The sequence below is a fragment of the Syngnathoides biaculeatus genome, chromosome 6 (assembly GCF_019802595.1).
Source record: "Syngnathoides biaculeatus isolate LvHL_M chromosome 6, ASM1980259v1, whole genome shotgun sequence".
Lineage (NCBI taxonomy): Eukaryota > Metazoa > Chordata > Actinopteri > Syngnathiformes > Syngnathidae > Syngnathoides > Syngnathoides biaculeatus.
Window position 1 is genome coordinate 33,546,356 of NC_084645.1, and position 5,214 is coordinate 33,551,569.

Here is a 5,214-nt window from a genome sequence, read left to right on the forward strand (position 1 = left end):
GCCTGGAAGCTCGGCTCCCAGCCCACCGCCGGAGCTCGCTCGTCAGACTCCGCGTCATTCCCGTCCGAAGAACCATCCGGATACTGGATAGATATACTTGGGAATGAATCACAACATTCAAATAAGTATGGACATGCTGTCAACACTTTTTAAAGAGATTAGGCTGCACATACGTTTTTTTCCATCTTGTCCAATCACCAATGAGTCTTATTTGTCACACTGGGGTAAACAGATAGGGGAGAAACCACTTTGTGTACAGACACAACAAAACTACGTACATCTTTTTATCTCTTTGATTGAAATACAAATGCATATTGAATTACTGACGGCTGTGCACAGTGTACTGAATTTCTGTTTGGTTCTGCCCCTTCTGGCCTAAATTGCTACATAGCTGTGGCACTAGTGGAATATTACCAATGGAAACTCCAACCGGGATGAAAATGTTTTCAGATTTACTGTTTCTGGCACTGGTGCAAATGTCATGTAGCACCGAGTACAGAAGCAGGAGCTCAGCTATAGGGGAAAAGAAGTCATGTTCTAAGACTGAAGTTATAATTCAACATCCATATACAGTAATTTGGAGCGACATATGGAATGCTGTGAAGTTATCCTATGGTTACTTATCATTTTGCGTGACAATTGCTGGTGATTAATCACATGCCGTTGACATACTATACTATGTGTGATCTTCTCTGTAAGCCAATGAACTGTCAGTGAAGCATCCCCTCACCTCTGTCTGTTGTTGCTGCCATGACAACCATATAAACAATCCCATAAAGTCAAATCTTAATTCCTACCGGAAATACACTGGTCAGTGTCAACATGGTGAGAATTACATTTGTCCATACAGTACATTAAACTCACTGAGCACCTCATTGCTGCTTTATGATTTTCACATTTGGGTAAAATGTATTCTTTACTGCCATCTCTTATATTGTCATCCATCCATCCTCTTTGCCGCTTATCCCCACGAGGGTCACGGGGAGTGCTGTAACCTATCCCAGCTGTCAACGGGCAGGAGGCAGGGTTCACCCTGAACTGGTTGCCAGCCAATCGCAGGGCACACACAGAGACAAACAACCGCACTCACAATCACACCTAGGGGCAAGTTAGAGTGTCCAACTAATGTTGCATGTTTTTGGGATGTGGAAGGAAACCGGAGTGCCCGGAGAAAACCCACACAGCCACAGGGAAAACATGCAAACTGCACACAGGCAGGGCCGGGATTGAACCCGGGTCCTCAGAGCTGTGAGGCCAACGCTTTACCAGCTGATCCACAGTGCCACCCTATTGTCCTCGAGTAATATCAAAATTTCTTGACTATTGTTGTTATTTTCATAATTTTTTTCTTATCATAGTCTATTTTACAGTTTCATATAATGTTAGTTTGCTTTTCGTATTTTTTATATTTATGTTCTTCACCTGCGCCCTGCGACTGACTGACTGACCACTTCACGGTTTAGTCCGCCCTAAAATATATCTACAGTCTAACTTCTTTTTCTTTTCAAGAATTTTGTAACACTTTAGATAACCAAAGAGGTTTTCCTCATGTTTTATATGCAATGCCTTTTTTTTATAATGATATAATATAGTCAAGAAGATAGATAAGCAATTTCCTTCCACATCCCATTCCTTATACTGTAAACCACCTCGCAATTTGGTGACATCAGTTTCCTTTCTCTGCTGTATTATTTTCTTTTCTTGTTATTTTTTATTGACTGTTCCTGTCGTGCCGGCACAGTGGACATCTGGTTTGCACACATGGCTCACAGTTTTGAGGAGAATTATTTAAATCCTGGCCTCACCTATCTGGGGTTTGCTTGTTCTTCTCGTGCCCTAAGTGGGTTTTCGTCCCACATCCCAAAAACACGCATGGTAGGCTAAATTGCATTTAGTTGTGAATGTGAGTCTGAAGTGTGAATGTTTGTTTCTGTGTCTTCCGATTGGCTGGCGATCAAGCTTACACTATGCATTTATTTGATGACGTCCACAATATTGTTTATATCGTTGGGGTTCAATAAATCAGGATTGAAATTCCCACATGTAAGAACTTTTTTTTTAACCCAATGTACACAACATACCTTCCATGGATGCAAAGATAAAAAAACAAATAGTTCTCATAGTATTGGAATAATGTAATTCAAAGATTCAATATCATAACAATGTGATAGCATAACCTCTCGAACCACAGTCTGGATAGTTAACATCCATCCATTTTCTTTTTGCCGCTTATCCTCACGACGGTTGCGGAGAGTGCTGGAGCCTATAGCAGCTGTCAACGGGCAGGAGGTGGGGTACACCATGAAGTGGTTGCCAGCCAATCACAGGGCACATGGAAACAGACAACAGTTCCACTCACAATCACACCGAGGGCAATTTAGAGTGTCCAATTAATGTTGCATGTTTTGGAGATGTGGGAGGAAACCGGAGTGCCCAGAGAAAACCCATGCAGGCACGGGGAGAACATGCAAACTCCACACAGGTGGGTCCGGGATTGAACCTGGGTCCTCAGAACTGTGAGGCCAACGCTTTACCAGCTGATCCACCGTGCCTCCCGGATAGTTAAGATCTTTTATATTTTCCTTATTAACTGAGTAAATATTTGTTGTGTTTTTTTCCTCCTAATTTCACTTTCTGTCCTGGTTATCTTCTCAAACCCAAGTATATTCTTTTTTTCATTTTTCTTTTATTTCTGTCTGGCTCTAATCATTCATGCTCAATAGATAATAAATGTATTTCTACTGTCGTGAACGTTGAGTGTAGTAAAAACATAAAGATTCCTAGTACAGGCACATGTGGGTATAATTTCCATTGAACTGAAGAAATGACTGTTTCTGTGTGTCATGCGTGTGAATGTTACTCCCTACGGGCGATGGAGCTGGGGGGGCGGGGGTGAGGGGCTCCCTTCATGGTGACGCAGTGCTGAGCTGTTTGGGTTCAAGCTTGTCCTAGGAGCCGTCTACCATCTCCTTGCTTCCTTATCTTAATGACCATTAACCGCTTCTGCTTTGTGTCAGCTTGAAGGAAGGGACAGGAAGAGGGAGAAAATAAAATGTAAGAGGAGTCCAAAGAGCCATAGAGATAGTGTAGAGGGAGAGAGGCAACTGGAGGGAAAGGGGTGGGGGGTGGAGAGAGGGAAAGAGGATAGAAAATTCCGCATGGCTGATAAGCAGGAGAAGGAGATCCAGTTTACTGCACAGATAGGGGAGGAATGTGCGCCCAGATGATGATGACTGGGTCCATGTCCACAATGCCCCGATCTTGGCCTGCCAAGACACATCACCCCTGATTGCGTACATGCTCCTCGAAGCTACTGACTTCCCAAAAGAAGAATACTTCATCCGTTGTGCGATTTCATGACTGTGCATGTGCAGCCCTGACTTGCTTCTGCACTATAATATCATGCACCCATAATTACCTATATTACTACCACAGTGTGGTAAACTGCAGCCAAGAGCACTCTACCAGCAGACTCGGTATGTGCAACTACAGTACTACATATTGTGGTGTACAGTGTGTGTATATATATATATATATATATATATATATATATATAATATTCATATATGCCCGTTGTCTAATTTTAGTGTGGTGAGTAGATGCCACAAACTATAGGGCTCAATGCCCCTTCCCCTTGAAAACACACAATTTCACGTGAATTATTGGTCAGCTACAATAGCTACAACAGTGACATGAGAGGAAATGGAATCCAGCCCAGACTCCATGGAGCATGGCCAGGTAGTCAGAAAGGGCATTTAAGCGGTACAACTGAGCTCCCAGCGTTTTAATTTACAATAAATCACAGTGCATAGATGGCTCCTAAAAAGGCCTGCACAGACACTGTCTGTAGGTCAGAGACGGAGAGAAAGAGCAGATTGGGTTAGTGGGAGCCAGGGCTGAATGAGGATCAGACTCCCACTCAGCTTGTCTCCAGAGGAAATCAAACAAGCCCGTGTGGTTCATTATTTCGTCAGTCGACTCAGCAGCAGAGAGCACTGGCGACACGGCCATTTATTTCAAGTCTCCACTGACCTCATTTAACAAGTCCAATCAGAGGAGCCGGTTGGCAGGTGTGTTGTTAAGTATTCACTCCTGACTTTGCTCCTCGAAAAGTCAAGGTCTCTGTTGTTTGAGTCCCGAAAAGCGCTCCCGATTTTTTTTTTTTTTTTATAATTCTATCTTGAATGGACCACTACTTCGGTTAACGTGCATTGTGGGCGAACAACTCGGTTGGCAGGGAGAAGCTGCAACCTCACGTGGAGCAATATGCAACCTGTGAAAGGCAATTGGCTCACCTCTTTACGATTTGTACAGTTGCCATACAGGTTTACAACCCAGTCATGTTCCTTTACTTTGTATTTTTATGACTATTGGATTTGTTTTTTGTGTGTGTTGCTTTGTATTTATTACAGTTCCTCAATTTATATATTTTACACAAATTTGGCATTCATGTGCATAGGGAAGTACAAATTTTATTGCACAGAGGTAACATACATGTTTCCCTTCTTCTGTTTATATGGTAATAACGCTTCAGATCTTAAGCATTTGTAACTGGGAAAAGTGTCAGGAATAGAATTTAAAAGTTGCAATCCTTTGGTGTGGATTGAGGAGTTGATATTTTGGCACCTCATTGCTTGGGGTCAACAATACAGAGTAATAGTGAGTGTGGTAAAGAAGTGAAGAAACGGGTCCAAGCAGGGTGGAACAGTTGGCGGAAGGTGTCTGGTGTTCTATGTGACAGAAGAGTATCCGCCAGGATGAAGGGCAAAGTTTATAAAACAGTGGTGAGGCTGGGCATCATGTATGGATTAGAGACGGTAGCTCTGAAGAAACAACAGGAAGCAGAACTGGAGGTAGAAGAAAGGAAGATGCTGAGGTTCTCACTTGGTCTGAACAGGTTGGATAGGATTAGAAATGAGCTCATTAGAGGAACAGCCAAAGTTGGATGTTTTGGAGACAAGGTTAGAGAGAGCAGACTTCGATGGTTTGGACATGTCCAGAGGCGAAAGAGGGAATATATTGGTTGAAGGGTGCTGAGGATAGAGCTGCCAGGGAAAAGAGCGAGAGGAAGACCAAAGTAAAGGTTGATGGATGTTGTGAGGGAGGACATGAGGACAGTGGGTGTTAGAGAGGAGGATGCACGAGATAGGCTTAGATGGAAAAAGATAACACGCTGTGGCGATCCCTACCTAACTGGACAAGCCAAAAGGAAAA

At 43.1% G+C, this 5,214-nt stretch overlaps 1 long non-coding RNA gene across 1 annotated transcript in view; it reads left to right on the top strand.

Moving 5' to 3' along the window:
• LOC133501721 (uncharacterized) overlaps positions 1 to 5,214 on the top strand; it is a 42,279-nt gene that overhangs the window by 23,590 nt on the left and 13,475 nt on the right. The window lies entirely within an intron of this gene.